The sequence below is a fragment of the Diceros bicornis genome, assembly GCF_020826845.1.
Source record: "Diceros bicornis minor isolate mBicDic1 chromosome 35 unlocalized genomic scaffold, mDicBic1.mat.cur SUPER_35_unloc_1, whole genome shotgun sequence".
Taxonomy (NCBI): Eukaryota; Metazoa; Chordata; class Mammalia; order Perissodactyla; family Rhinocerotidae; genus Diceros; species Diceros bicornis.
Genome location: NW_026690912.1, coordinates 332774 through 345419, shown reverse-complemented (window position 1 = coordinate 345419; position 12646 = coordinate 332774). Strand labels below are relative to the sequence as shown.

The 12646-nt window shown below is 40.9% G+C and overlaps 1 long non-coding RNA gene across 1 annotated transcript; it reads left to right on the top strand.

The window, feature by feature from the left end:
• The first annotated feature begins 581 nt into the window (after positions 1-581).
• LOC131402236 (uncharacterized) lies at positions 582-12180 on the top strand. Its single transcript, XR_009218444.1, has 4 exons — positions 582-618; positions 3496-3610; positions 4106-4279; positions 12085-12180. It is a non-coding gene; the product is annotated as an uncharacterized LOC131402236 (long non-coding RNA).
• Positions 12181-12646: the final 466 nt, after the last annotated feature.

The window sequence follows — 12646 nt, the reverse complement described above, 5'->3', positions numbered from 1 at the left end:
CTCTGGGTGGACTCGCTGTCCGGGGAAGCCTCGAACATCCTGAGGTTCTGCGGCCAGTCGTCAACCAGCCTTGTCGCCTGGCGGGGCTCAGGCGTCTGGCAGTTCCCGCCTCCGTCTGTGCCACACCCGGGCGCCGTGAAGGTCGGAAGCGTGAGCTGAGCGGCACTGCCGGGCGCTCTGGGAAGAACCCGGCGAGGCTTCAAAGGGTTTGCTTTCGGTTGGTCTACAGACCTGAAGAATGAGACTGCGAGTTTCCAAGGAAATGGATGCACGGGTTAAGTCGCCGGTTTCAAAATCTCAAAACGGAGAAGACTTTTCCTTTAAACCCTGCGGTCTGCGAGCGTCCTTCGCTTTTCAGGCGTTCGCCTCCGGGCCACCAAATCCTTTGAGTGGGTTTTTATTGCGGAGGCTTCCCTCGGGGGCCAGGGTGCGCGCCCCCTCACCTCGCGCCGGGATTGGTTGCTTGGTTTCTGCTCTGGCGGGTGATTGGGTGCTGGGAGTCGAGGGGGCGGGAGGCGGGAATTCGTCCGGGAGAGCGCAGGCGCGTGGCCTGGAGAGAGCGGAGGAGGGAGCGGGGGAGGCGCCGGAGTCCGCGCTCGGCCCGGGAGTGGCAGCCCGGTGAGGAGGCGAGAGGGTTGGGGCCTCTCCTCTCTGCCGGGCTCCGCCGTGTGTGCTCGCGGATACCGTTTCCTTTTCTCCCGGGACCCGGAGCCCAGGCAGCGCTGCCTCGGTTTTCCTCAGAACAGGCCAGCCTGTCTCTCGTGGGGCGGCGCGCAGCCTGCCCGAAGGGAGCCTTCTGCTCTCGCCTGGCCGCCGTGCGGGCCGTCGGGGTGACCGCGTCCCGGGCCTCGGGGGTCTGAGCACGCGGAGGCCGGAGGGAGCCTGTCCCGACCCCCGGGGAGCAGGGCCCGGGCCCCCTCGGGCCCCGCTGACTCGTGGCGGCGGGGGCGACAGCGGGAGGCGGATCGGGGCCTCGTCCTTTATCCCCTGGGGGATGGCGGCGACTGCGGGCGGGGTGGATTTCTAGGCTGTATCTGAGGAACCAGCCAGCGTTGCGTTATTGGCTGCGGTGAAGGGGTTAGGGTCCACCAAATCTCTTCTCAAGTGTCGCACAGATAGAATCACAGAATAGTAGAACTGGGAAATACCTCAGAATAGTGGTTCTTAGCTTGTTTTGGAACACACAGGCTAGGGGTCAGGGTATAATTGGCTTCCTAAGCTGTTGAGTTGCTCTTTTAGCCATCCCTCCATCCCCAGGTCGAATTCACCCTTTTTTTTCACTATTGCAAGGAAGTCCTCAGTTGATAACAGTGCATATCAGTCTCCCCTCTATTTTCAGTGATTTTATTAGGATATAGTTCTGGGAATGAGAAATCCACGGACGTTCTCTTCAGAGAAACGCAGTCATGTACCAAGACTTCTGCACGCAATAGCAAGAGAGCACAGTCTCTGACTTCTGTCCCTGGATCCTAGATTAAGCATAGGTGGTTTAGAAGAGGTGGGGATTAAAGTAGATCACCTCCTCTGTGTCAAGTACTAGAGTTTAGGCACGTTCTATCCATTACCTCACTTAATTCTTATCTCAATGCCTGGCTAATTTTCGTCAAAACTCTATCAGGTAGATAATCTTATCTCCATTGCACAGATGAAGAAACTGACTGAGGTTCAGTGATTCACACAGTGGGACTCACACTTAGGCTTGCTTTACTCCAAAGCCCATCTTCTTTTCATTATACCCTTCTGACCTTTACATCAGAATTATCAAGCACCTACTGTGTGCCAAGGCATTTTCTCCCTTACAACAGTTTTTCAATTAGGGATTATTACAGATAAGGATCTTAGTCTAGAGAAGTGAAGACATGATCAAGGAAACACATCTGAGTTGTGGGAACCTGATCTAGAACTCGTACTTCTACCTCCTGGTCCACAGTTTTGGCAGAGTAGGGATACAAATCCGGATTTGTCAGATTCCGAGGCATGTTCTCAACCACTGTGATGGTTAAGACTAGGAAATTCTTTTACTTGCATTTGTTTTGTTTATACATTTAGGAATCCCCTTTTTATTTCTAGACTTCTGTCCTAGTCTAGTTGGGTATCTGGTTTTCTTTGACTGGCATTGTTTCAGTCTTGATTTTTGTTTCTGCTGCAGTTAGGAATCTAAGTAAACAGGAAAACATGACTCTTCAATATGGTCTGAATGTGCAGTTGGTGGGGTGAAGATGAACTTTCCTTGTCAAGCTTGTCCATCATAGCTTGCTAGAATGAATTCTGCAAGTATTTTTCAGCAGTTAAGTCTTTATTAAGATAAAGATGCTGATAATTCATAACATGTACTGAATCTGTGACTACATTCATTTTCTCAGATAGTAAATGGATTGAAAATATTTGCTGGGTTCATGGAAGAACATGTAACCTTTCGAAAAATAATCTTGATCACTATAAACTGTATATGGTTAGGAGGCAAAGGAGAATATTCTGAAAACTATTCTCAGCTCATTTGGAACTTCTATTTACTTTACGGAATTACTACTTTCTACAAAGTATTTACTGTCTTTTACACAGAATACTATATTTCTCACCATATTTTTTGAGATGTTTCAATCATATAGAAAATTAATAGACAAATGAGTAAGCCAACTTTCCAGAGTTGTTCCATCTTAATATTTTGCCATATTTACTTTATACCTTGTTTGCAAGTAACGTCACTAGTATGCTGAATTTATTCTTTTTCTTTCCTAGACATGTTGTTATACTTTTGTCACATATGTATGTATCTGTAAACAATATAGAGCATTACTCTACCTGTTTTTAAACTTTGTACAATGATATGATACTGTACCTATATTTGTTCAGAAGTTTTTTTAGTTGCTTAACATTATTTTAAGTAACCTTATTGAATGTTAATCTATTTTAATTGCTGTATAGTATTCCATTGTATGAATGTACCAGAATTTTTTTATCCAGTTTCCTTCTGACAGACATTTAAGTTGTTTACATTCTTTTGCAATTCTAAACAATGCTGCTATGAACTTTCTTATGCATGTTTCCTTATGTTCCTGTGGGAAAGGTTTTGGATATATACATAGGACTGGACTTCCTGGTGTTGGGTATCTTCAACTTTGCTAGAAATTGTTAATTTCTGTCCAAAGTGGTTGTAGTGATTTACACTCTCTCTAGCAGTATCCTCCATTAAGTTGTCTTCAAAGGTATTAGTGTACTCTAGTTTTACAGAAATGATGGTGCTTGCATCCTTAAGGCACAAATTGCTTTGTTCATTTCTTTTATGCCTATATGCTTTTAAGTCCAACATAATTTTAGGGAGAAAGATAAAGGAATAAGGTCTAGATTGAACGAAATACTCATTCTCCCTTCTGCTATTGCTATGTTCCCTCAAGTACAACTTTACTGCTTGTTGTGTTTGTACTTGTGATGCAGACAGACCCTAATGAAGTAAATTGTTTACTGATTTTTTTTTTATTGTTTTTGTGTCAATAGATTGTCCGAGGATTAAAAAGTAAGCAGCATTGTTTGTTGGAGAGCCCTACAGGAAGTGGGAAAAGCTTAGTCTTAATTTGTGCTGCTTTAGCGTGGCAACAGTCTCTTCTTCGTGGTGAGTATTTGGTTGATATATTCAGCTTGATTATTGGGACTTGAAAAAAATATAATAAAGTACTTTTTATCCAGAATGATTCATTTAAGGAAATAGCAGTAACTAAGAATATACTTTTGGTCTTTCTTTTAATCCTCCCTGCTTGATATTTTAATGAATCTCAATATAAACGAATACTCAAGTGGTTGTGCCTTTATTACATTATTAATCTTTGACTATTATCTTTTTGTAAGTTATGTAAATTGATGATCATTTCTCTATAAATGTCTCTGACAGCATAAGTGTTTCTCTCCTGTCCTAATTTGATGCTACAGATAGGGTGACCAACTTGTCCAGATTTGCCAGGTACTTTCCCAGGTTTAGCCCTGAAAATCTTACAGCCTGGGGAACCTCCCAATCCTGGGCAAATTCGAGTGGTTGCTCACTCTAGCTACAGAGGATGATTAATGTTTGTTTAATTAGAAATATTATGAATAGAGGTTCTTTCACTTTGAGGGAAGCCAGCGGATGAAAGCTTAAGCGAAAAAGCTGAAGTGCCGTTGTCACGTCGTTGTACATGCCACTCAAAGAGTGTTACAAACAATGGCGAGGACCGAGGAGCTTCACGTCATTTCAACAGTCCAAGTACACCACCTTCTGAAAGAAATGGCGCTTCATCAACTTGTCAAGGTAGGTTATATTTTTGCCTGGGTCTGTTGGTATGTGTAATAGGAACCTTCATTACTGTTGTTATGAGACCTAATTTGATAAATTTGATGAGCATAATTCATTAGGTACCTCCATCTAATTTCTCTGGAATTATTTTTAGATAACACGAGTGGTCAGAAATCCTTGGACTACTTTATTCTTGGCTTGGCTTTTAATTGATTTGGACATTTTGCTAGCTTAAATCATTTTTTGAAGCAGGCAAGGCAAAATAAATGATATTCAGAAATTGATGTTACTTGTAGGTAGGATTGTTAATTATAAGTTAGAATTTTAGAAAACATTGATTTGTATTGTAAGACAAAATCTAGTTAGCCTCATTCATTCTTGATAAGTTTGCATGAACTTCTGAAGCCAGTATCCTGCATGAGGATGAGATATGTTTTAGGTATGATCCTTGAATAGTTCTAATTAGATTTATTTAAGTGAAATATATTAAGAATAACATAAGACTCTTAATTTTTAAAAAATATTTCTCTGGCTTTGACTATATGGAAAAGATTGGTCGTTATTTGCCTAAGCCAGAAACCTAGGAGACATCCTGTACACGTTGCTCTACCTTATTTCTCCGTGCAAATCTCTATCTCCATTGACAACTCCCTGGTCCAAACTACCATCTCTTGTTTAGAGCATGCAATAACTTCTTTTCCTGCTTTCACTCATGCCGTTCTTTAACTAATCACTGGCAGGGAGAAAAGAGGTGGCCATGACTGACTTAAGTCTCAACGTATCCACTTCCTAAAATCAAGAATGGAGTCGTCTTCCTCTAAAGCACATGACTATGTGTGGAGGAGGGTGGCTGCTGGAACCCAAGTGTGATTCTGTTAGGAGTGAGGCAGAGGAGATGGAATAGTTACTGGAGAGGTGACCAATAGTGTTGTCTACACTGTTTTGACCCTTAGCCCTTTTGACTTTCTTTCCATTCCTTCAAAGGGTCATGCTTTCTTCTGCCTCAGAGCCTTTGCTTGTGTTAGTGTCTCTTCTGAGGAAAGTTACATCTTCAACTTGTTATCCTCCTCTTCCACTAGGTATCGCTTAAATTTCACTTCCTTGAGGGAGCCATGCTGACCTTTCCGTTAGATCAGATTTGGTTTCCCTGTTATTTTGTGTCATCTCACTGTGTTTGTCTCCTTCACAGCACTTGTTTGTGAAGTTTTTATTATCCATGTGTCTGTGTGCATCTTTTATTGATCTCTGCTTCCCCTAGCAGACTGTGTTCTCCATGAGGTCAGGAGCCATGTCAGTTTGCTTACCATTGTAACGCCGGAACCTAGCAGAGTGCTTGGCGTATAGTAGGTGCTAGATAACTATTTGTTGTGTGAATGAATGGAGTTGATTTTGAGCTAATTATAGAAACTCTGGTTTATAATATTTATATACAACCTGTATTTTTTTTATTTTTTTTATTTTTATTTATTTTTTTTTTTGTGAGGAGATCAGCCCTGAGCTAACATCCGCCAATCCTCCTCCTTTTTTGCTGAGGAAGACAGCCCTGGGCCAACATCGGTGCCCATCTTCCTCCACTTTACATGGGACGCCGCCACAGCATGGCTTACCAAGCAGTGCGTCGGTGCGCGCCCGGGATCCGAACCAGCGAACCCCGGGCCGCCGCAGCGGAGCGCGCGCACTTAACCGCTTGCGCCACCGGGCCGGCCCCGTCCTATATTTTTTTTAGAAAAGCTTTACTGAAACATACTTGACAAAACAAACTGCATTTATTTAAATGGTACGCTTTGGGGTCCTCGCGTCAGGCAGGGCCTGCGCAGGGCCCTCCTGGCGAATCGCGGCCCGCGCTGCCTCGCCACCCCCTCGCGCGGGGAGGGGCGGGGGCCGGGGGCGAGCGCCCCTGCGCGCAGGGTGCCTTGCCCCAAGTTCACGTGTCTCGAAGGTGGGAGTGCGGGTCTCTGCTTGCAACGGCGGCGCTAGAGCGGAGTGTGGGCTGCGGCGGCCGGAGTCATGGCAGGACAGGCATTTAGAGAGTCTCTTCCCCTCTTTGACCGAGTTTTGGTTGAAAGGAGTGCAGCCGAAACTGTAACCAAAGGAGGCATTATGCTTCCAGAAAAATCTCAAGGAAAAGCATTGCAAGCAACAGCAGTAGCTGTTGGATCGGGCTCTAAAGGAAAGAGTGGAGAGATTCAACCAGTTAGTGTGAAAGTGGGAGATAAAGTTCTTCTCCTAGAGTAGGGAGGCACCAAAGTAGCTCTAGACGACAAGGATTATTTCTTATTTAGAGATGGTGACATTCTTGGAAAGTATGTAGACTGAAATGAATCACTATTGAAATGGCATCACGTGAAGCTGCCGATTCCACTGAAGTACTGAAATCTTTCATCATGTAAATAATTTCCATGTCTCTCTTTTATAATAAACTAATGATATCCAAACTAATGACATCCCGTGTCTCTAAAATTTAGTTTCACTGTACTGATATAAACATTTCCAAATAAAAATATATAAATGAAAAAATATAAAATAAAATAAATGGTACGCTTTGATAAGTTATGGCCTCCACCATAGGGTGTACCTCCATGAAACTCGCAGTCAGCGTCAAGATAGTGAACATATCCACTACCTTCAAAAGTTTTCTCATGCACCTTTGTTATCCCTCCTTCCCACCCTTCTGTGACTTTCTCTCCCCAAACAACCACTGATTTGCTTTCTATCACTATAGATTAGTTTGCATTTTCTAGAGTTTGTATAAATGGAATCAGACAATTTGTACACCAATTTTGTCTAGCTTCTGTCACTTAACATAATTCTTTTGAAATTCATCCATGTTGTGTGTGTCAACAGTTTGTTCCTTTGTGTTGCTGAGTAAGGTTCTGTTCTATGGATATACTACAAATTGTTTATCCAGTCACGTGTTGATGTATATGTGAGTTGTTTCTAGTTTTGGGCTATTACAAATAAAGCTGCTATGAACATTTGTATGTAAGTCTTTGTTATGGACATGTGCTTTCCTTTTTATGGGCAAATACATAAGAGTAGAATGAGTGGATCATATGTTTAACTCTTTAAGAAACTTCCAAACTGTTACCCAAAGTGTTTATACATTATACCACTTTACATTCCCACCAGCAGTGTCGGAGAGTTCCCATTTCTCTACATCTTTGCTTACACTTGGTATGGTCAGTCTTGTCTGCCATTCTAATAGGCATGTAGTGTGGTATCTCATTGTGGTTTTAATTTGCATTTCCCTGATGACTTATGATGTTGAGCATCTTTTCATGTGCTTATGAGCCATCTGTATATCTTCTCTGATAAAATGTCTTTTTGAAACTTTTGCCTGTTTTTTTTTCTTATTGTTAAGTTTTGAGAGTTCTTTATATATTTTGAATACAAGTGTTTTTCTATCAAATATAGTTTTAGGTTTTACTGTTAGGTCTAAAATCCATTTCGAGTTATTTTTGGTATATGGTGTGAGGTATGGATCCAAGTTCATTTATTTTGCCTATGGATATCTCATTGTTCAGCACCATTTATTGAAAAGGCTATCCTTTATCCACTGCATTGCCTTTGTTCCTTGGTAAAAAAATCAGTTGTCAATATATACACAACTTGCATTTTAGCATCATTGTGAGTTTGGGCTGTTTAGAATAGTCTCTTGAAGCATCAGATGCGATAAATCAGGGTTGGATTCTTTCTATTTTTAAGCAAATTCTTTAGTAAGATATAAGCTAAATACAGAAAAGCATACAAATCCTAAGTGTATAGCTTGATGAATTTTCACAAAGTAAACACACTCGTGTATCTACCACCTAGATAAAAATAGGACATTACCAACACCCTACAGCCCCTTCTTATGCTCTTTTCTAGTCACTATCCTTTCTCTCCACAGGTATTGGCTATCCTCCCTTCTGTCACCATTGATGAGTTTTGCCTCTTTATAGAAATGGAGTGATATCTGTACTCTTGAGTCTGCGTACTTTTGCTTACCATTGTATTTTGGGGATTCATTTGTGTTGTTGCATATAGTAGTAGTTCTTGTTGTGGTATATTATTTACTTCTATGAACATATCACAGTTTATTAATCCGTTCTGCAGTTATTAGACATTTGGATGGTTTCTACATTAGGCTTTTAATGCTTTTATGAACATTCTTGTTCATTCTTTTGCAAATAGGTAAGTATTTTCTGTTGGATATATACCTAGGAATGGCATTGCTGGTCATAGTGTATGGATATGTTCAGCTATAGTAGAGACTGCCAACATTTTCCAAAGTGGTTGAACCAGTTTATGCAACCCCTTCCCTACATCCAGTAGTATTATGGGAATTATGTTGTTCAGCATTCTTGTTAACACTTGCTATGTCCAGTCTTCTAAAATTTTAGCCATTCTGGTGCATGGATGGTGTTCTCGTGAGTTTGAATTGGTATTTCTCTGGTGACTAATGAGGTTGAGCATCTTTTTATATGTTTATCGGTCATTTGAATATTCCTTTTAGTGAATTGCCTATTTAGATTGCCCATATTTCTATTGGGTTGTTTCTTACTGATTTCTATGAGTTTCTTTTTTTTGTTAAATATCTTCTGGATATGTCTTGTTTCTTTATAACTTTGTATTTTAAAGACTTAACCCCTCCAATAAGCTTCCTGTAAATGTCCCTGCTATAGAGAAGAGGAAGATAAGCCTTTTGGTCTATGCAAATAATATGATTTTTTTTTTTAATGAATTGGGGTAAATCTCATTTGGCACATGGCAGTTCAGTTTTTCTAAAACTAAATTATTGTTTTTGGTAGACGTCCCCTGGCCTTTAATGGGTCCATGCAAATTTGCCCCTTGATTTATTTGGGACAGGGTTTCTCAAAAGTGGCACTATTAAAATTTGAATGGGATAATTCTTTGTTGTGGCAGCTGTCCTGTGCACTGTGGGATGCTTAGCAGCATCTCCCAGGCCTCAACCCACTAGAGGCCAGTAGTACCTACCCCCCACTTTGTGACAACCAAAATGTTTCCAGACGTTGCTGAATGTCCCTGGGGTGGGAGGTGGGGGTGTTACAATTGCCCCGGTCGAGAAACACTGATCTAGATTTGTTTTGTGGGTATTTTACCAGTTTGCCAGGAAATTACAGAGCTCAAAATTACGTGTCTTTTCTGAAATCCATATGGAAATACAAAGGACTAAGAATAGCCAAGATATTTTTTAAGCAGCAGGTCAAGGTGAGAAGACTTGATCTATGAGATATCCTGATTTATTATATATAAAGCTATAGTAACTAAAGCACTTTGGTATTAGCACAGTGTTAGACCAGTGGAAAACAGTAGAGAACCCAAATCCAGTTCCACGTGTATCCAGAAACTTGATTTCTTTTAATAGAAGTGCTCTTACAGAGCAGAGGGCAAAGGAGGGGCGTTTCTTTAAGTGGTCCTGGGACTATTAGATATCAGTGTGGAAAAAATTCAAATTGGAACCCTACTTTACTCCGTACACAAAAATCCATTCCAGGTAGATTAAAGACCTAGGCATGAAAGGCAAAACTATTAAGATGTTAGAATATAGTGGTTTTCAAACGATGTTCTTAAGAGTCTTAGAAAAAACATGGCTTGTAGTGGGAAGGGGACAGTGGATCAGGGAAGTTCTAGGTCTCGCGTGCTCTTTTGGAAATTTTAAACGCTATTTCTTAAAAAACTGTAGTCCTCCTCAGAAAAGGCTTGAAAACCCGTGCTGTGTGGCATAGATAGCCTTCTGTGTTTGTGCAGACTCAAACTTTTTTTTTTTTGAAAATAGTATTGGACTTGCTTATAGGGCTTTCTCCCCTAGTAGTCTGTAAATCCTTCAAGGCCAGGGACTGGTTTTTTTTCATTGTTTTTCCATGGGGTCTGGAATTGTATGGACTCAATAAAATAAATGCTTGTTAAATGAATTCAAGAACTGGGAGTGGAGGGAAAGTATAGAGAAGAGCAGAGAGGAAGGAAGGTACTTTGAAGAACACTCTCATTTACAGAAAAGGAGAAACCAATGTATTGGAATAGTTAAGAACCGTGTTACAGATATTAAAGAAAAAGCAAATGCATTTATTCTGTTGCAAGAATACAGAGTGTTATGTTTGGCTGTATACCTAGAGGTTATGCTTATGGATTTTAGAATCAGACAGCAGGAGTCAGTCATATCTAGGCTCTGCCTCTTACTAGCTAAACAATATTGGGCATGAACTTGACTTCTTTAAAACCTAGTATTCGCACTTATAAAATGGGAATAATATTATTCGGTGATTTAAGAGGTCATTGATGACCTTGAGATAGAGCTTTCCGGATTGTGGGATTAAAAGCTAGATTATAGGAGCTTGATTCTACTATATTGTTAAGCCTAAAGAACATTGAGAAGCTTAGTAGGAAACAAACATTGAGACACTGTAAAGAACGATTTTTATAGAAATGAAATACTTTTTCTTGAGAGACTCTTACAGTATTATTTTTTAAGCCACGTTATTGGGAGTGGTCTACAAAAGCATAAAGCTACAATTGGACTTTCCTGTTGAAAGTATATTTCTCAAAATGTTTGCTATATCTTTGTTAAGGTAAACTGAGTGGTAAAGTGCTTTTAAACATGTTGAGCATTTCATGTTTTAAAGTATGTTATGAAATTTTTAGAAATAAATCATACATCTTGATTCCAATATTTTTCTAGAAAAATTTCCTGGAGCAACCCCTGATGGCCTAGCGGTTAAAGTTTGGCACGCTCCGCTTCGGAGTCCCAGGTTCAGTTCCCAGGCGCGAACCACACCACTCGTCTCTCATTGACTATGCTGTGGCAGTGGCTCATGTAGAAGAACTAGAAGGAGTTACACGTAGAATATAGAACTATGTACTGGGGCTTTGGGAAGGGAGAAAGAAGAGAGGCAGATTGGCAACAGATGTTAGCTCAGGGCAAATCTTTCCAAGCAGGGAAAAAAAAAGAAAAAGAAAAATTACCTAAGTGTAAGTTATTTATACTCATATTTGATGACTTCTTATATAAGACTCTCCTGAAAAAAACTATACTGGCTGCAAAGCTATCTGCCAATAAACAGGTATCCATATGGAGAGATGAAAATGGTGATTTTCAAGTAGAGAAGAATTCAGCCCTTATAAACTACACAGTAGGTAAACAGAATTTGTTGGCAGTGAAATATTCCCGTTAGTTCTAGTAGAACAAGGTAGCCAAGCATCAATCAAGATTTCAGTGGTGCTTGTAGAGAGTAGTTGGGTCATGTCACAGACGTAAATTGTAAATTATTGTAACTTCATTTTATATAGTTACTCATTACAAAGGAGTTTATTATTATACTAGATTATTGAGGCTAACATCATTAAAATGAAACTGCATGGTGCTTTCTTATATAAGAGGAATTTGACAGTAAACTATTTACTTAAGGCATATACTGATAGTATAGCTACTTTGTACTTTTAATTCTTCTGTTGTTTTGATCTAATAATGGCATTTTGGGGGGTCAAAATACCTTTTTTTAGAAACCTTGATACAAGCATATGCTGTCTTCAAAATCTTACTTCAAATAAAGCAATAGAGGCAAGTTGGAAGTAAAAGCATGGAATACATAAACAAAATAATAAGGGAATTATGGTGCCAGTTATCAATGGATTGCCCCTGTGTCACAAGATCAGAGTGTTGGCCTCTATTGTCTGTTCTGCAATAATGGAGCTGCACCCAGTAGACATTTCTCTTTTGCACCTGGCAGGGGTTAAGCTTTTGTCAGAGAAGGTTTAGGACAAAGGGCCTTCCATCCTAATTCCAGGGTGCTTCCATTCTTTTCTTTTTCTTTCTCCTGCAGTACAACCAGCAGTGGCACAATTCAGGGGTGTCTACGTGGACTCACCCACAGTGGGTGATCCACAGTGGATTCAGTGGATCCCCTTGGATGGCTTAATAAGGAGAATGAGTGGCACCGCTGCAAGTGGAATCCCAGTGAATCCAGTAGGCATCCCAGCCTCAGCCTACCTGCCCCTGGGAGGGGACAGGGCTTTCCTGTTTGCCGGTCTCAGCCTGCTGTTCCCTACCTGCTGAGCTCTGCCCTGACCAGGGACTGGTACTGGCCTTGGGAAACATGACAATCTTCTCCATCATCCCTGTGCTGCAATCATTCCTTCTCTAACAAGGCCTGAAGGCAGCCTTGGCGAGGGGGTCCTCTCCCAAATTTGTTTCTTTCTTAACTACTCTACTGTAATTCTGGGCTATTCTCTATAGTTCCCTTTAAAGGTTTATGGTTAATTGTTCATTATATAAACTGTCCCTGCTCAATCTATTGGTTGGTTTCCATGTCCTGATTGAACACTGATTTTTATCATTATATATTATTTTATAGGGTGTTAGTGCTAAGGGGAAAAATGAAAGGG